The sequence below is a fragment of the Panthera onca genome, chromosome C2 (assembly GCF_046562875.1).
Source record: "Panthera onca isolate mPanOnc1 chromosome C2, mPanOnc1 haplotype 2, whole genome shotgun sequence".
Classification (NCBI taxonomy): domain Eukaryota; kingdom Metazoa; phylum Chordata; class Mammalia; order Carnivora; family Felidae; genus Panthera; species Panthera onca.
Genome location: NC_138347.1, coordinates 142,466,160 through 142,486,725, shown reverse-complemented (window position 1 = coordinate 142,486,725; position 20,566 = coordinate 142,466,160). Strand labels below are relative to the sequence as shown.

Genomic DNA, 20,566 nt, shown 5'->3' with positions numbered 1-20,566 from the left:
AAAATTTGAAATTCTAAGCAATCCACTATCTAACACATAAGAGCCTCCACATCCTTGCCAATGCTTGTTATCATCCATCTTTTTATCATAGCCACCCAGTGAGTGTGAAGTGCCATCTAATTTGGTTTTCATATGCATTCTGCTAATGATAATAATGTCAAGCATCTCTTCATGTCTTTAATGGACACTTACATATCTTCTTTAGATAAAGGTCTATTTAACTCCTTTCCCCAAATTTTGTTGGGATTTTTGTCTCTTTATTGTTGAGTTGTAAAAGCTGTTTGTATATTCTGAATGCTATATAACTTTAATAATCCTATAAAATAAATTGTATATATACATATGTGGTGCCTGGGTGGCTCGGGTCATGATCTCACCGTTCGTGAGTTAGGGGCCTGCATCAGGCTCTCTACTGTTAGCACAGAGCCCATTTCTGATCTTCTGTCTCCCTCTCTTTCTGTCCCTCCCTGCCATTCTCTCTCTCTCAAAAATAAACATTTAAAAAAACAAATTTTATGCACAAACACACGCATATATATGTAATTTACAGGTATTTTCTCCCATTTTGTAAGTTGTCTCTCCATTTTCTTGATTTTGGTCTTTAAAGTAGATAAGGTTTGAAATATGATGAAGTCAGGCCTGGGTGGCTCAGTCAGTTAAGCGTCTGACTTCAGCTCAGGTCATGATGTCAGGGTTCATGGGTCTGAACCCCATGTTGGGCTCTGTGCTGACAGCTCAGAGCCTAGAGCCTGCTTCAGATTCTGTCTCCCCCTCCCTGCCCCTCCCCCACTCATGCTCTCTGTCTCTCTCTCTAAAATAAAAACATTACAAATAATAGTAATAATAAATAAATAAATATTATGAAGTCAAATTTACATAGTTTTTTCTTCAGTTGCATGTACTTTTGATTTCATATCTAAAAAACCATGGACTGATACAAGCATACAAAGGTTTATGCCTAGGTTGTCTTCCACAATTTTTATACTTTTATCTTTTACATTTGGGTCTGATCCATCCTGAGCTCATTTTTAATATAGGTGTGAGGTAGGGGTCCAACTTCATTATTTTGCATGGGCATATTCAGTTGCCACAGCACCATTTATTGGTTCTTCTTTCCCCCACTGAATAATCTTGTTACCATTGTCAAAAATCAACTTACCATAAATGTAAAGGTTTATTATGGACCCTCGATTGTATTTAATGATGTATATCTATCTTTATGCCTCATAGTCTTGATGTTGCAACTTTGTAGTCAGTTTTCAAAGTGGGAAGTGTGAGTCCTCCAACTTTCTTTTTTTCCAGAAGTGTTTTGTCTATTTTTAGCTCCATGCATTTCTGTATGAATTTTGAGGTCAGTTTGCCAATTTCTTTTAAAAAAAAAAAAGGCAGTTGAGATTTTGAAAGAGATTGCATTGGATCCACAGACCAATTTGGAAAGTATTTCCATCTTAAAAACATTAAGTCTTCTAACCCATGCAAACAGGATATATTTCCATTTATTCAAGTCTCAATTTTTTTTCAAAGATGTTCTGTAGTTTTTGATGTACAAATCTTGCACTTATTTTGTTAAAATTTATTCTTTTGATGCTATTATACATGGAATTACTTTCACAATTATATTTTTGGGTTGTTCATTATGACTATATACAAATAGAACTAATTTTTGTATATTGATCCTGTATTCTGCAGCTTTGCTGTATGGTTTATTAGCTCTAATAGTTTTTGTGTGTGCATGTAGATTCCTAAGGATGTTCCATATGCAAGATCAGGTGATCTGTGGCTAGAGATAAGTTTAAGTTCTTCCCTTCTGATCTGGTTGTCTTTTATTTCCTTTTCTTGTCCAGTTGCCCCAGCTGGAAGCTCCAGTACAATGTTGATTATAACTGGTGGGAACAGACATCTTTGCCTTGTTCTTAATTTTAGGGGAAAAGCTTTCAGTCTTTCACTACCTAAGTATGATGTTATCCATGGGTTTTTCATAAAAGTCCTTTATCAGGTTGAGGATATTGCCTTCTGTTATTAGTTGATTGACTGTTTTTATAATGAAAATGTGTCGGGTTTTGTTAAATACTTTTTCTGTATCAATTGGGAGGGTCATGTGATATTGATCCTTTATTCTATTAATATCATGAGTTGCACTGGTTGATTTCCATATCTTGAAACAACCTTGCATTCCTGGAACAACTTCCATTTGGTCATAGAGTATGATCCTTTTTATATCTTGCTGGTTTCAATTTTGTGGTGGTTTGTTGAGGATTTTTGCTTTTGCAATCATTCTATATTCTATGTTTTAGAAAATACCCTTTGTTTCTAGTAATAATTTTTGTCTTAAAGTCTATTTTTTTCTAGTAATTGTATAGCCCCCCTGTCTTTTGGTTTCTGTGTGCATGTACACCTTTATCCATTCTTTTACTTTCTATCTCTTCGTGTCTTTGAATTCAAAGTGTGTCTCTTACAGACAAAATGCAGTTCGATCATTTTAAAGTCCATTCTGTCAAACTCTACCTTTTGACTGAAGTGTTTAGTTGATTTACATTTACCTAACTGCTAACAAGGAAGAATTCATATGTCTTTTGGTCATTTCTTTTTTATACATATTATGTCTTTTCTGTTCCTCTATCCTTTCATTAATGTCTCCTTTAGCATTAAATAAATATCTTCTAGTGTACCATTTTAATTCCCTTTTTGTTTCTTTCACAATAGATTTTTTAAAGGATTTTTGTTGTTGTCATCGTTGGTTTTTAGTAATTACTCTAGGAATTAAAATTAACACCTTAAATTATAACAATCTAGTTCAGATTAATACCAACTCAATTTTAATAGTTTACAAAAATGGTCCTTGATATTCATTCTCTTCCCCTTCTTTTGTGCTGTTATTGTCATACAGATTACATTTTATACATTGTATAACCATCAACACATATTTATCATTATTTTTATGCAGTTGTCTTCTAAATTAATAGGAGGAAGAAGAGTTATCAAAAAAAAATTCTTGTCGTTTACATTTACCTATGTAGTTACCTTTACTGATGTTCTTTATTTCTTCATGTGGATGCAAGTCACTAGGTAGTATCCTTTCATTTCGGTCTGAATGACTAGCATTTCTTATAGGGCATGCCTGCTAACAACTGATTTTCTCAGTTTGGATTCATCTAGAAATGCTTTAATATTTCCTTTATTTTTGAAGGACAAATTTGTTGGAAATTGAATTCTTGGTTAAAATTCTTTCTCTCTCAACACATTGAATGTATAATCCCACTACCTTTTGGTCCCATGGTTTCTGAAGAGAAGTCAGTTGTTAATCATACTGAAGATCCCTAGTCCTGGACAAGCCATTTTTCTTGTCTTATTTGCAAGAGATTTTCTTTGTCTTCAACGTTTCAAAGTTTGACTATGATGCATCTAGATGTCAATCTCTTTGAATTCATCCTACCTAGAGTTTATTAAACTTCCTGGATATATATGTTAATGTTTTTCATAAAATATTAGGATTTTCTATACGAGATCAATGCCATCTGTGAAATGATGTAGTTTTACTTCTCCTTGCCAATCTGGATGTCTTTTATTTGGCTAATTTTCCTGACAAGAGCCATTATTTCCTCAACTATTCTTTCTGTTCCTTTCTCTCCTCTCCTTCCAGAATTCTTCCTCACTATGCATATGTTGTTACACTTGATGGTGTCCCACAGGTTCTCTGAGACTGTGCATTTCACTTTGTACTTTTTCCTGTCTTTTCTCATATGGGATAATTTTAAGTGATCTATCGTTTTTCAAGGTTTTATTTTTGAGAGAGCAAGAGCAGGGACACACAGAGACAGAGGGAGAGGAAGAACCCCAAGCAGGCTCCGCACCGTCAACAAAGAGCCCAACGCGGGGCTCACACTCACAAACCGTGAGCTCATGACCTGAGCCAAAATCTAGAGTCAGATGCCCAACCAACTGAGCCACCCAGGCGTTTCCTAGGTGATCTATCTTTAAGTGCACTTATTCTTTATTCTGCTGGCTCAAATGTGCTTTGAATCTCTAAGGCAAAATTTCATTTCTGTAATATTTTTGGACTCCAGAATTTATATTTCGTTCTTGTTTACAATCTCGATCTTTTTAGTGATCGTCTCTATTTGCTAAGACATCGTTCTCACACTTCCTTTAGTTTCTAGACATGTTTATTTTCCTAAATTTCCTTTCTGAATGTGTTCTTTGAATAGCTGATTAAAAACCTTTATTTAATAAGTACAGTGTCTGTGCTTTCTCAGAGACGATTTCTATTGATTTTTTTTCCCCTGTGTATGCATTACACTTTCTTCCTTCTTTGTATGTCACATAATTTTTTGTTGAAAACTGAATGTTTTAAGTAATATAATGTGGAACCTCTGGAAAATAGATCCTTTGTCCCCAGGATCTGTTGTTGCTGTTTGCTATTGTTGCTGCGGTGTGCTTATTTGGTGATTTTCTGAGCTAATTCTGTGATTTATCTGTATTCAGGTTATAATGGTATTCTGTATTGTGTGTGGCCACTGGATTGTTTGCCCATTTATGTTAATGGTCACCTCATGCTTGGATAGATTTCCTTAAATGACTAGAACCAGTAAGTCTCCCAGACTCTGCTGAGGGTCTCTATGTATACCCTGGGGCATATTTGCAACACTCAGACAGACAGGCAGTTTACAACTCTGTCTTAGCCTTCACTTCCTGCATGCACATAGCCTTAAAATCAGCTGAGATGAGAGTTTAGAACCTTTTCAAGTCTTTTCTGGGAATGTACACAGCCCTATACATAAGTATAGCTTTCTATATTCCTAGGAATATGGTGAATCCTTTCAAAGTCCTCTATATACATCTTATTTCCAAGCTTTTCCTTTTAGATTTTTTGTTCAGCTTGTTGTTTCCCCCAAGTGTTATTACCATCTCAGGCAACTGCAAAGTTTAATAAATGCCACTGATTATTTTAGATAAATGCCCATTGGCAAAAAAACAATGGGCCAGACTTGAGTCAGTTCAAATAAAAGCAAACCTTGTTAGAGGGATTTTTCCAAGAGACTAACATATTAGTCAAATCATGTGAGTTATATGGTAATTGAGCTTAGAGGAGCTCCAATCCCATTCTGCCCTTTCAGAGACTGCTAGGCTGCTGGTATTCGATGTGTGCTATTGGTGTCCAAGGCTACCAGTGAGCTGGCAAGAGGGGAAGAAGATGAAGCAAGTTAAAACACCACACACGTGGTGTTCTTTCCAAGATTCAGAATTTTCTCAAATAAATATTCTTCAAATTGTTGCAATCGTTTGGCTATTTTCTAAGGTTTTGAGAAAGTTCATTTTCCACTATATTCATTGCTTTATGGAGGAGGAGATTTTCGAAGGTCCTTACTCTACCATTCCTGCTGATGTCACTTCCTCCCATAATTTTTATATATCTTTTTCATTAGTTTTATGATCTGCCTTAATATGTAACCAGTTACACAAACTTCCTTGTCTTATGACAACTAAAAGTGTCTCAGGATCAAACTGAAAAAGAAAAAAAAGAGATCAATAAAAGAACCCATTTGATCACCACTATCCGCTCTGCATAGACATGACAGTTTGTCATGCTTCACTATCGGAGTCACATACCAAATGGACACACAGAAAGCAACTTCTCCCAGGTTAGAAAACATCCTTTATCCGTGTCTCTCTCCTCACTACTTGGTTCATTTTTTTTTTTAAGTTTTCTAAAATTTTAATCAGTTTAAAGCATGCCCAAAGTTAAATACACCCCAAACATTAATGACAAAAAAAGCAATAGTTCTCTGTCCCAGAGTGAACCACTTTCAACAATTTATGTTTTGAGTTATTTGAAAGATTATCTCCACATTTTATTTTTATTTTTTTTTTATTTTTTAATATATGAAATTTACTGTCAAATTGGTTTCCATACAACACCCAGTGCTCATCCCAAAAGGTGCCCTCCTCAATACCCATCACCCACCCTGCCCTCCCTCCCACCCTGCCCTCCCTCCCACCCCCCATCAACCCTCAGTTTGTTCTCAGTTTTTAACAGTCTCTAATGCTTTGGCTCTCTCCCACTCTAACCTCTTTTTTTTTTTTTTTTTTTTTTTTCCTTCCCCTCCCCCATGGGTTTCTGTTATGTTTCTCAGGATCCACATAAGAGTGAAACCATATGGTATCTGTCTTTCTCTGTATGGCTTATTTCACTTAGCATCACACTCTCCAGTTCCATCCATGTTGCTACAAAAGGCCATATTTCATTTTTTCTCATTGCCACGTAGTATTCCATTGTGTATATAAACCACAATTTCTTTATCCATTCATCAGTTGATGGACATTTAGGCTCTTTCCATAATTTGGCTATTGTTGAGAGTGCCGCTATAAACATTGGGGTACAGGTGCCCCTATGCATCAGTACTCCTGTATCCCTTGGATAAATTCCTAGCAGTGCTATTGCTGGGTCATAGGGTAGGTCTATTTTTAATTTTCTGAGGAACCTCCACACTGCTTTCCAGAGCGGCTGCACCAATTTGCATTCCCACCAACAGTGCAAGAGGGTTCCTGTTTCTCCACATCCTCTCCAGCATCTATAGTCTCCTGATTTCTTCATTTTGGCCACTCTGACTGGCGTGAGGTGGTATCTGAGTGTGGTTTTGATTTGTATTTCCCTGATAAGGAGCGACGTTGAACATCTTTTCATGTGCCTGTTGGCCATCCGGATGTCTTCTTTAGAGAAGTGTCTATTCATGTTTTCTGCCCATTTCTTCACTGGGTTATTTGTTTTTCGGGTGTGGAGTTTGATGAGCTCTTTATAGATTTTGGATACTAGCCCTTTGTCCGATGTGTCATTTGCAAATATCTTTTCCCATTCCGTTAGTTGCCTTTTAGTTTTGTTGGTTGTTTCCTTTGCTGTGCAGAAGCTTTTTATCTTCATAAGGTCCCAGTAATTCACTTTTGCTTTTAATTCCCTTGCCTTTGGGGATGTGCCGAGTAAGAGATTGCTACGGCTGAGGTCAGAGAGGTCTTTTCCTGCTTTCTCCTCTAAGGTTTTGATGGTTTCCTGTCTCACATTCAGGTCCTTTATCCATTTTGAGTTTATTTTTGTGAATGGTGTGAGAAAGTGGTCTAGTTTCAACCTTCTGCATGTTGCTGTCCAGTTCTCCCAGCACCATTTGTTAAAGAGACTGTCTTTTTTCCATTGGATGTTCTTTCCTGCTTTGTCAAAGATGAGTTGGCCATACGTTTGTGGGTCTAGTTCTGGGGTTTCTATTCTATTCCATTGGTCTATGTGTCTGTTTTTATGCCAATACCATGCTGTCTTGATGATGACAGCTTTGTAGTAGAGGCTAAAGTCTGGGATTGTGATGCCTCCTGCTTTGGTCTTCTTCTTCAAAATTACTTTGGCTATTCGGGGCCTTTTGTGGTTCCATATGAATTTTAGGATTGCTTGCTCTAGTTTCGAGAAGAATGCTGGTGCAATTTTGATTGGGATTGCATTGAATGTGTAGATAGCTTTGGGTAGTATTGACATTTTGACAATATTTATTCTTCCAATCCATGAGCAGGGAATGTCCTTCCATTTCTTTATATCTTCTTCAATTACCTGCATAAGCTTTCTATAGTTTTCAGCATACAGATCTTTTACATCTTTGGTTAGATTTATTCCTAGGTATTTTATGCTTCTTGGTGCAATTGTGAATGGGATCAGTTTCTTCATTTGTCTTTCTGTTGCTTCATTGTTAGTGTATAAGAATGCAACTGATTTCTGCACATTGATTTTGTATCCTGCAACTTTGCTGAATTCATGTATCAGTTCTAGCAGACTTTTGGTGGAGTCTATCGGATTTTCCATGTATAATATCATGTCATCTGCAAAAAGCGAAAGCTTGACTTCATCTTTGCCAATTTTGATGCCTTTGATTTCCTTTTGTTGTCTGATTGCTGATGCTAGAACTTCCAGCACTATATTAAACAGCAGCGGTGACAGTGGGCATCCCTGTCGTGTTCCTGATCTCAGGGAAAAAGCTCTCAGTTTTTCCCCGTTGAGGATGATGTTAGCTGTGGGCTTTTCATAAATGGCCTTTATGATCTTTAAGTATGTTCCTTCTATCCCGACTTTCTCAAGGGTTTTTATTAAGAAAGGGTGCTGGATTTTGTCAAAGGCCTTTTCTGCATCGATTGACAGGATCATATGGTTCTTCTCTTTTTTTTTGTTAATGTGATGTATCACGTTGATCGATTTGCGAATGTTGAACCAGCCCTGCATCCCAGGAATGAATCCCACTTGATCATGGTGAATAATTCTTTTTATATGCTGTTGAATTCGATTTGCTAGTATCTTATTAAGAATTTTTGCATCCATATTCATCAGGGATATTGGCCTGTAGTTCTCTTTTTTTACTGGGTCTCTGTCTGGTTTAGGAATCAAAGTAATACTGGCTTCATAGAATGAGTCTGGAAGTTTTCCTTCCCTTTCTATTTCTTGGAATAGCTTGAGAAGGATAGGTATTATCTCTGCTTTAAATGTCTGGTAGAACTCCCCTGGGAAGCCATCTGGTCCTGGACTCTTATTTGTTGGGAGATTTTTGATAACCGATTCAATTTCTTCGCTGGTTATGGGTCTGTTCAAGCTTTCTATTTCCTCCTGATTGAGTTTTGGAAGAGTGTGGGTGTTTAGAAATTTGTCCATTTCTTCCAGGTTGTCCAATTTGCTGGCATATAATTTTTCATAGTATTCCCTGATAATTGTTTGTATCTCTGAGGGATTGGTTGTAATCATTCCATTTTCATTCATGATTTTATCTATTTGGGTCATCTCCCTTTTCTTTTTGAGAAGCCTGGCTAGAGGTTTGTCAATTTTGTTTATTTTTTCAAAAAACCAACTCTTGGTTTCGTTGATCTGCTCTACCGTTTTTTTAGATTCTATATTGTTTATTTCTGCTCTGATCTTTATTATTTCTCTTCTTCTGCTGGGTTTAGGCTGCCTTTGCTGTTCTGCTTCTATTTCCTTTAGGTGTGCTGTTAGATTTTGTATTTGGGATTTTTCTTGTTTCTTGAGATAGGCCTGGATTGCAATGTATTTTCCTCTCAGGACTGCCTTCGCTGCATCCCAAAGCGTTTGGATTGTTGTATTTTCATTTTCGTTTGTTTCCATATATGTTTTAATTTCTTCTCTAATTGCCTGGTTGACCCACTCATTCGTTAGTAGGGTGTTCTTTAACCTCCATGCTTTTGGAGGTTTTCCAGACTTTTTCCTGTGGTTGATTTCAAGCTTCATAGCATTGTGGTCTGAAAGTATGCATGGTATAATTTCAATTCTTGTAAACTTATGAAGGGCTGTTTTGTGACCCAGTATATGATCTATCTTGGAGAATGTTCCATGTGCACTCGAGAAGAAAGTATATTCTGTTGCTTTGGGATGCAGAGTTCTAAATATATCTGTCAAGTCCATCTGATCCAATGTATCATTCAGGGCCCTTGTTTCTTTATTGACTGTGTGTCTAGATGATCTATCCATTTCTGTAAGTGGGGTGTTAAAGTCCCCTGCAATGACCACATTCTTATCAATGAGGTTGCTTATGTTTATGAGTAATTGTTTTATATATCTGGGGGCTCGGGTATTTGGCGCATAGACATTTATAATAGTTAGCTCTTCCTGGTGGATAGACCCTGTGATTATTATATAATGCCCTTCTTCATCTCTTGTTACAGCCTTTAATTTAAAGTCTAGTTTGTCTGATATAAGTATGGCTACTCCAGCTTTCTTTTGGCTTCCAGGAGCATGATAGATAGTTCTCCATCCCCTCACTCTCAATCTAAAGGTGTCCTCAGATCTAAAATGAGTCTCTTGTAGACAGCAAATAGATGGGTCTTGTTTTTTTATCCATTCTGATACCCTATGTCTTTTAGTTGGCGCATTTAATCCATTTACATTCAGTGTTATTATAGAAAGATATGGGTTTAGAGTCATTGTGATGTCTGTATGTTTTATGCTTGTAGTGATGTCTCTGGTACTTTGTCTCACAGGATCCCCCTTAGGATCTCTTGTAGGGCTGGTTTCGTGGTGACAAATTCCTTCAGTTTTTGTTTGTTTGGGAAGACCTTTATCTCTCCTTCTATTCTAAATGACAGACTTGCTGGATAAAGGATTCTCGGCTGCATATTTTTTCTGTTTAGCACACTGTAGATATCGTGCCAAGCCTTTCTGGCCTGCCAAGTTTCAAAGGAGAGATCAGTCACGAGTCTTATAGGTCTCCCTTTATATGTGAGGGCACGTTTATCCCTTGCTGCTTTCAGAATTTTCTCTTTATCCTTGTATTTTGCCAGTTTCACTATGATATGTCGTGCAGAAGATCGATTCAAGTTACGTCTGAAGGGAGTTCTCTGTGCCTCTTGGATTTCAATGCCTTTTTCCTTCCCCAGTTCAGGGAAGTTCTCAGCTATAATTTGTTCAAGTACCCCTTCAGCACCTTTCCCTCTCTCTTCCTCCTCTGGGATACCAATTATGCGTATATTATTTTTTTTTAGTGTATCACTTAGTTCTCTAATTTTCCCCTCATACTCCTGGATTTTTTTATCTCTCTTTCTTTCAGCTTCCTCTTTCTCCATAACTTTATCTTCTAGTTCACCTATTCTCTCCTCTGCCTCTTCAAGCCGAGCCATCGTGGTTTCCATTTTGTTTTGCATTTCGTTTAAAGCGTTTTTCAGCTCCTCGTGACTGTTCCTTAGTCCCTCGATCTTTGTGGCAAGAGATTCTCTGCTGTCCTGTATACTGTTTTCAAGCCCAGCGATTAATTTTATGACTATTATTCTAAATTCACTTTCTGTTATATTATTTAAATCCTTTTTGATCAGTTCATTAGCTGTTGTTATTTCCTGGAGATTCTTCTGAGGCGAATTCTTCCGTTTGGTCATTTTGGAGAGTCCCTGGCGTGGTGAGGACCTGCAGGGCACTTCCCCTGTGCTGTGGTGTATAACTGGAGTTAGTGGGCGGGGCCGCAGTCCGACCCGATGTCTGCCCCCAGCCCACTGCTGGGGCCACAGTCAGACTGGTGTGTGCCTTCTCTTCCCCTCTCCTAGGGGCGGGATTCACTGTGGGGTGGCGTGTCCCGTCTGGGCTACTTGCACACTGCCAGGCTTGTGTTGCTGGGGATCTGGCGTATTAGCTGGGGTGGGTAGGCAAGGTGCACGGGGGCTGGAGGGGCAGGCTTAGCTCGCTTCTCCTTAGGTGATCCACTTCAGGAGGAGCCCTGTGGCAGCGGGAGGGAGTCAGATCCGCTGCCGGAGGTTTGGCTCCGCAGAAGCACAGAGTTGGGTGTTTGCGCGGAGCGAGCAAGTTCCCTGGCAGGAACTGGTTCCCTTTGGGATTTTGGCTGGGGGATGGGCGGGGGAGATGGCGCTGGCGCCTTTGTTCCCCGCCAAGCTGAGCTCTGCCGTCCGGGGGCTCAGCAGCTCTCCCTCCCTTTGTCCTCCAGCCTTCCCGCTTTCCGAGCAGAGCTGTTAACTTATGACCTCCCAGACGCTAAGTCGCGCTTGCTGTCGGAACACAGTCTGTCCGGCCCCTCCGCTTTTGCCAGCCAGACTCGGGGGCTCTGCTTGGCCGGCGAGCCGCCCCTCCGCCCCGGCTCCCTCCCGCCAGTCCGTGGAGCGCGCACCGCCTCGCCGCCCTTCCTACCCTCTTCCGTGGGCCTCTCGTCTGCGCTTGACTCTGGAGACTCCCTTCTGCTAATCCTCTGGCGGTTTTCTGGGTTCTTTAGGCAGGTGTAGGTGGAATCTAAGTGATTGGCAGGACGCGCTGTGAGCCCCGCGTCCTCCTACGCCGCCATCTTCCGGAACCTCCTCCTCCACATTTTAAATAATACGTTTATACCACTAATTCTTCACTTACCAAATTTGGATGTTATTATTTCCTTACTGCTATAACTTCAAAAATGTTAGTGCTTAGGTCATGATTTTTAGTTTTTCTATTGATTGCCTTTTAGCTTAGATTATTTCTACAATATAGTTCTTTCTCCACCAACTGGAAATGGAATCTTACTCCTCACATTTTTAAGAAAAGGATCTTTGCAACCCAACCTTCTCTCCACATTTCCTCCCTCTTTCATTTTCTCGACTTCGTTTAGGAATACTTTTATGTTTCCGTTGTCAACGTTGATAATATTTATATTCTGTTCTGAAACATCTATATTTTTTATTCTTAGTAGGTTAAGTCTAAATATTGAAAACCAATAGACAATACTTCCGTTATTATTATTCTGTTGTTCACAGCACAGGTAAGTAGAAACTATGATGAAATTTCCTTCCCTGAGATCACAATGTAATTATCTCTGTGCCACTCACAAGGCAATGGTCCTAATGACAAGGTCAAATGAGTTTTCTGCTCTTGCTCCTCCCTCCCCTATTCCAACTAGTTGTTCAAACCTTGATGTATTTTAATTTGCTACTTACGTGACCATAACTTCCCAGTGCTTTTTGAAAAGTTAATTTTGCCTTTCATCAGGATTCCGATGGCCTTCCTTGACCTTAAGACTGACAGTAAGCTCTTAGTAAATAGTTATTGCAATTAAATTATCTGAGTTACCAGCCTATCCCCACTAATAATGGAATGTTAAAACATTGCTTTTTTCCGGGAATTTTGTATGTGATTACTGGCAGGAGGAGAGAGAAATTATTCAGTATGTCCCTTTAGGATAAACTTCCACGTTTTCCTGAAATGTTTGTAGGCAATATTGGTATCATCCCGCACAGCATGGCTTCCAGAAATCACAATGACTTTACTGTACTCAATATTAACTAGCCAAAAGGGAAAGAAATATTTTATTTTTCCATAAATGAACTAAAATAATATTATCTGTCAGGTTCTAAATAAAAAGCATCTGGCTCAATTTAAAAGGTTTACCTAAGGACTTTGATTCCCAAAGAGTGTGCACATGGTGAAGAATTACAATAATCAAATCCCGGTAAGGAAAAAAGAACCCACGAGCAAAATATTGACAGTGATTAAAAGTAATGCCATTGGGGGAAATACGCAGATTTAATTGTCGAGAGAGTGGATAGTTTCTAGCCTCCTGAGACAAACTTCACAAAACCACTCACACATGCTTTCCCATTCAAATATGGACCCCTGCCAGTTCTCTGGAGCACGGATTCCAATGTGGGTCCTTGGACCTCTCTAAATAAGCCTCAGCAAATTGGTGAACCTCCTATATCTATTTAACAAGTTTCATGCTTATGAAATTTCTGGGTAACGGGTTTACAGATTTAATTGATTTGCAAAGGGTTCCAAGATTCCAAAAAAAAGTTGAGCTCACTGCCACAGATTAAATATGCTTCTTGGATATCATATGTTGACAGGCCAATCCATAACAAATATACCCAAGACTTCTTTAGAAGGGTTACTAATTCTGTCATAGCCATACAGAACCTACATCTCTTATTTATAACTTAATTAGTCAAGCTACCACATTAGATACCTCCCTTTCATTTTTCTTATTCCATGCCTATCAGAAATCTCACATGGCCTAAAGAAAATTTATAATAAAACCTATACCTTCTAAAAAGTATCTTCATAGTCCTCAGAGTCATTGGGCAATAACAAAATATCTGCCAAAAATTTCACTAAAAAGTATAAACAAACCATGGCAACCATCTGGTTCACTCTATTAAGGCCTAGGAACAGAAAGTATAAGTGCCCTGGACCTCCTTAGGTAAACACATACATTCCATATTGAGGATAGTACATTTCATGGGAAGATAGGGGCGTGAAGTTTATGGGACCTAGTGCTCTGGGGTATATTGAGATATCCCTCCAAGTGGCAGAAACTTGCTACACCTTGAGCTTCCCACCATTACAAAAAAGTCACAATGCTTGGCGGTCCTCTTGGGTTGTAGAGGTAACATACACCACACTTTTCTGTACTTCTCTACCCCATTTCCTATTGATTCCAATGGCTGTCAATTTATGTGAGGCTAAGGGCAAGTTGAGATTCTCCAGCTGGTCCAAGCTGCAATATGAGTGCCCTGACACTTGACTCAACAAATCGGACAAGACTTGATGGGCTTATGGCAGAAATGTAATACTCTATGGAGAATTTCACAAGATTTGAATGGTAACCTCTTGGTTTGGGGGACAAACATGCCCCTTTCAAGCTACTGTCCTTTTGAAAAACATCTCTTGGTTTGCTGTTAGGGAAAATGAAGACCCAATACCTCATTATGGGATGCCAGCTGACCATACAACTTCTCCATGTAACATCACATATTAAGTGTTATTTAATTAATCGAACACCATAAACTCAGGCATAGTCAACAAAACCATAATCATTAATCGATATATATTGATATATTGACCTATATCAAACCTAAATAGATAGCTGCATAGATAGATACATAGATAGATAGATAAAATTATATCTATGGGACATATCCTGGGAGTGCCTGGGTGGCTCAGTCAGTTAAGCGTCTGACTCTTGATTTCGGCTCAGGTCATGATCTCACAGTTTTGTGAGTTCAAGCCCTGCATCAGGCTCTATGCTGACCAGGTGGAGCCTACTTGGAATTCTTCCTCTCTCTCTCTCTGCCCCTACCCCTCTCACACACTGTCTCTCTCTCTCTCTCTCTCTCTCTCAAAATAAATAAATAAACTTTAAAAAAAAGAACTGGGACACATCTTAATGGTACAAGTGATTTGCCTGAGTAAGTGGTCTACACTCCCTGAATATTCACTCACGTCTTCTGCCACCTCTCCCTCAGCCCTCACTTATGGCCTCCTGAGGAGATTCCTCTGACCAGAGATCTGAAGAGAGAAAGATATAAGTTTAGCTTACAGACAGTTCCAGAATACAGTGCCAGTGCCAACCAGAAGTGGACTGTGGACAACCTGATAACTCTCCTAACAAGTAGCCATGAAATACAGTAAAGAGAGGTTTTTCCCATGGGTAGAAAATGGAATAGGATATTAGTCATCTTTCACTCAGTAAGTTGTGGTTCAAACAACCCCAAAACATGAGTGCTTACAGTAAAGGTTATTTGTCACTCATTATCATGTTGGCTTTGGGTGAGTTATAGCTTTGTTCTGCATGTTTTTGCAGTCTTAAATCCATCCTCCATCTACAACATTGCATTCTTCCGTCAGAGCAAAAACAGACAACGTCAAAGCTCATAATGGTATTCTGATGTTTTATCTGAAGATGCCAGATGTTATGTCTGGTCCCATTCCATTGGTCAAAACATGTCACATGGCAAAGCCTAATCAACAGTCTCTACAGGAAGAACTGTCAATCACATGACAATGGATAGGCTACATAATTCTTTAATAGGAAGGGGTGTGAATAATTAGGAAAATAGTATAATCTACAAGTAGCACATATCCTTGTTCACTTTTACTAGAAACAGAAACTTTTCAAGATACGATTCAAGACCAATTTATAGGGGGTGGCTGAGAGTTTAGCTGGATCACAAAGAGTCTCACTGTGGAAGAAACTCTTAGTAATCAGATGATTTATCTAGTGAATGCCAGCCTCTGTCTTCAGCCAGTGAACTCTTGAACTAAATGGCTATGCCAACAGGCACAGAGAAATCTCCCCATGAAAGTCATGGCGGAGACCACCAATGAATTCTCCAATTGCCAGCAGCAGCAACCAATCCTAAAATCTGATTATAAAACCATATCCTTGGAGTGAGGGCAACGCAACTACCTAGCTATCCCATAAGAGTTGACTGTATTAGACCCTTTCCATCAAGGTGAGAACATTGATTCTTCCTCCCCCCCCCCCCCACTGGAACAATCACTATTTCTGGATTTGAGTAGTGATGAGATATCCTTCCAAATTGTTCCTGCAGTCTCTCAATCATTTTGGAGCCTGGTTCTCCAGGTTTCCCACTGATTCTGTGGGCTACACAATTTCCTTCCAATAAATCCCTTTTCGGCTCAGAGTCAGTTTCTGCTACTTGCAACTAAGACTCTGGACTGAAAAAGAAAGCCTTAGGATTTCTACTCAGTCACTTTCCCTCTGAAATAAAGCCCTAAATTCCCAACTTCTCAAAATCCTGCCATTTACAAAAAAACATGGGTGAACCTTGAGGGCATAATGCTAAGTAAAATAAGTCAGACAGAAAAATAAGTCAGACAGAAATATTGTATCATCTTATATGTGGAACATAAAAAAAACAAACGTGTAGAAAAGGAGAGCAGATTGGTGGTTGCCAGGGTAGGGGGTTGGGAAGTGAGAGAAATGGGTGAAAACAGTGAAGCTTCCAGTTATATAAGATGACTAAGTTCTGGGGATGTAATGTACAGCGTGATATACAGTATATATGGTTACAGGTATATATAATTAACATTACTGCACTATATTTTTGAAAGTTTCTGAGAGTAGATTCAAAAAGCTCTCACTACGCCAAAGCATAAGAGACTGTTAAAAACTGAGAACAAACTGAGGGTTGATGGGGGGTGGGAGGGAGGGGAGGGTGGGTGATGGGTATTGAGGAGGGCACCTTTTGGGATGAGCACTGGGTGTTGTATGGAAACCAATTTGACAATAAATTTCATATATTAAAAAAAAAAAAAAAAGCTCTCACTACAAAAAGAAAGTGTAACTATGTGAAGTGATGGATGCTATTTAATCTTATTTTGATGACCATTTTGCATTGTATACGTATATCAACTAATTACATTATTGCCTACCTTAAACATATACAATGTTATATATCAATTTTATCTCAATTTAAAAAAATCCCAATTTCTCCATAAATGAAGCAGGAGTTTCCTGTTTCTTAGAATTATAGGTCTGGCATCCAAGTTATAATCAAATCAATCCAAGAGGAATTTCTTAGAGATTCAAGTTTAGGCTGCCTAGGCAAAACAAGGGCTAAATTGAGCAATTTTCCACTGAATTTGCTAACTACAGGCAGCAAAGCTGTCATTCACTTTATAAGATGCTTCTTTTTCTTCAAACGAACATATATTTCCTTGGATATCCTGGCATCCTTTCTACATACTTCATTTTTTCTGCATAAAATAAGTTAAATTATGCAGTTCTATTTAAAATATAGCAGTAACTGCTACCATGTCTATAAGTTTTCCCCAGGCATCTTTACTAAGGAGATGTGCAACTAGCTGCTTCTTAGTGACCAAAATTAAAAAGAATTCAGGTAATTCCAAAGCAATCTCTTAGCACTTGTCTGGGGCTCCTGGATTTTTTTTTAAAGTGTTTATGCTACACACCCATGCCTGCATCAAACTTCCAGTAGCCTTCATGTAACATCTTAGTCAAGATAGACAAAACTCCGCTTTAGTGACTAACACAGCAAAGCTTCATTTCATTTTTATTTCATTTATCTAATGTCTGATCCAAGACTGCTTTTCTCCATGCAGTGACATAGAAATCTAAGATACTCACATTTGTAGTTCCACAGTCTCAACATAGGACCTCTAAAGCCTTTTGGCCAGAACTAGTCACGTGTCCTCATGGCTAGCGAGGCTGGGGAATGCAGGAAAAACATCAACTATCTCTGTTACAGATGAAAAAAGAACCAGGTATTTTTCATTTGTTCTAGCATTCAAAAAGGGTTATTTTCTTTAGTAGCTGGCATATGTCTGACACTCTGTATGCACCAGGGCTATGAGCTTGAGCCGTACATGGGTCTTTCCTCAAGAAGATTATAATTCCGAGAGAGGTGAGAAATAAATCAAACCGTTTACAACATCATGTAATAAGCACAGTACACAGGTTACTGTCAAAGCACAGAGAAAAGAAATCAGGGTAAGATTTTTACAGGAGGTGATTTTTCAACTGATTTTTTAAGGATCTAGTTTAAATTAAGCAGATGATGGAAGGGAAAAGAACATTCTAGGCAGAGAAGCCAGGACGTGAGGACACTTAGAAAATAGTAACAGCATGATGAATTTCAGAGACAAGCTGGATCAGAGAATAGAAGAGACACAGTCACCAAAGTTAAGAGGCTGGTATTCGTGAGAATTATGAATCTCCTGAAATACTTCATGACAAAGTGATTCAATGGTTAAATGTGTAAAATTCTTGGGAAATGTAGCAGATTATATGCTATATACATTGTAGCATACTGAAAGTTCTGAGAAACCTATGCTATCGAAAGGAACTTGGCCTTTTTGACTGGTATTTATCAAATTCAATATGAAATCTTATTAAAAGTTCATAAAATTGATGATCTAGAGAATAGAGATGGAGAAAAATCTGTTATAGGGACAGTAAAGATCTCTAAATAGAGTAAAAATTTGAAGATGCTGTGATGTATGGTAATCCAGCCATGGAGTTATTGGGGACTGAACATAGCTTTTTTTTATTTTTACCTTTTTCTTTGGCTGAATCAGCTGGACTGTTTGCTCAAAGTCAGGGTGCATGGTTTCTTCATCTCTGCGTGCATACATTCCAAGCTCAGGGTTCCACACACGGTAGAAGTTCCACGGTTGAAGAGTGACTGAGTGCTTTAGACAGCTTCTGCAATGATTCCCAATGATCCCTGCTCTCTTGGCCTCCACGCCCTTTCTGTAATCCCCTCCCCTTGAGCCGTGCTGGACCTAGTGACTTGCTTCTAACAAACAATACAGCATAGGAGGCCACTCCTGTGATTAAGTGAAAGAGAACTGTGACTCCCATCTTACTTTTCACTCTCTCTTGCTGGAATTCTCTCTTGTACTCTTGCTGGCTACATGTTACAGCATGTTCTGTGGAGAGGTGGACACGGCAGGGAGCTGACACAGACCTCCAGCCAACAACTCACAGTGAACCGAACCCTCAGTGAAGCAGACGGCAGGAATTAAATCCTATCAACAATGATAGAAGTAGATTCTTCTCAGTCAAGCCTTGATATGGCTGGGCTTGTAAGAAGAGATCCAGAGTGTAGGGAGACCCAGCCAAGTATGACTTCTGACCTATGGAAACTATGAGATAATAAGATGTATTTTTTGAGCTCCTAAGCTTTGAGGTAATTGGTTATGCAGCAACAGATTACTAGTACACTAAATGAATAGATGAATCAATCAGTACGTACATTTTTCTCTATTTTATGGCTTTGATATTTATCAAGTCTTCTTCCTTTCTCTTTTATACTTGATGACACAAGAGCTGTGTGTTTGATGGCATAATTGGTCCCCAATTTTCACCTTTTCCTATGTGACTGCCAATTTTCACCTTTAAAAAAGTGAAATATAGGGGCATGTGGGTGGCTCAGTCGGTTGAGCATCTGACTTCGGCTCAGGTCACCATCTCATGGTTTGTGAGTTCAAGCCCCCCATCAGGCTCTGGGCTGACAGCTCAGAGCCTGGATTCTGTGTGTCTCTCTCTGCCCCTCCCCCACTTGCACCCCATCTCTCTCTCTCTCAAAAACAAATAAACACTAAAAAAAACAGTGAAATATATTTTCCTATCTCTTGATACTGGGTTTAGCTCCATGACTTGCTTTAGCTAACAGAGTAAAACAGAAGCAACAGGGCACCAGCTACCAGCTGAGGTTTAAGAGGCCTTGAATGTTTTCATTCCAATTTGCATGCAATTCTACCGTTGCTACAAGCAGAATGAGCTCCACCTAGTCTGTGTATCCCTAAAGGAAGATGAGAGACATGTGGAACTGAGCCACGTGCTCAAGCGTAATGTCAATCAGCTAACTCCCAGACCATTCTCTGAGTCATGAGCTCAATAGATGCTTACTCACATATGCTATTGAGATTTTGTGATTTTGTTGTTGCTGGTTCTCAATAGGAGAAACACTTTACTTAGTTCTCCCTTTTCCATTACCATGGCTCATAAATCTGATGCTTTTGAAGAACTCGTTAGCTCTTTGGATCATACTTAGCTGGAGGCCATAAGAGCATGGATTGACTCTCATTTTGTTACAGTTCTTTTTTTTCCAATAAATTGGTGAACATAGAGAGGAGAAAGTGGTCAGTTAAAGGGAAATTTAGTCCATGACTGTTTTACATGTAGTCTAAGAAAAGTCAACCTTTGGTGGACTGAACCAGACTCCTATTTGAGCTTAATTGCTGTTAAGTTATTTGAAAGAAATCACTATGGTTTGCATGTTACTATTTCTCTTTCAAATTTTTATCCCATTATGCTTATTTAGGTTTTTTTTTAACTGAGCTTCTAATGAAAGAGCATTTCTATACCTCTGCTCAAACTGCCAAATCCCCTTAAAGATGGCTGATCCATGCTATAACATTTTATGCAGTCAACTAGAACCTTTCTGGTTGTTTGTACTCTAGCCAAATGTATTATCATAAACTATACATTTTCCAGATTTCTGTAGCACTGACAGTTGAATGTTTGGTAATTTACAATATTGGAAAAAGTGTTTACCACTCAAATCACATGGCAAATTGAACTAATTTTAACAATGATGTGGAAATACTGCTTTCTTGAAATACTAGTCTAGGCTTTAATTGCTGCAATTATCCCTCAGTAGGGGGGTGGTATAGATTTCCCAGCTGCACCAGCTGCATGGCATGCTGGGACTAAGAGGAGGGAGAAACTGAAGGGATCATGGAGTTTCTGGAATAAACAAAAATGCAGCTCCAAGAAGTAGATGATCCAAAACAGCCCAAATTTGA

At 38.9% G+C, this 20,566-nt stretch overlaps 1 long non-coding RNA gene across 3 annotated transcripts in view; it reads right to left on the bottom strand.

Moving 5' to 3' along the window:
• LOC132683015 (uncharacterized) overlaps window positions 1–20,566 on the bottom strand; it is a 261,651-nt gene that overhangs the window by 120,551 nt on the left and 120,534 nt on the right. The window lies entirely within an intron of this gene.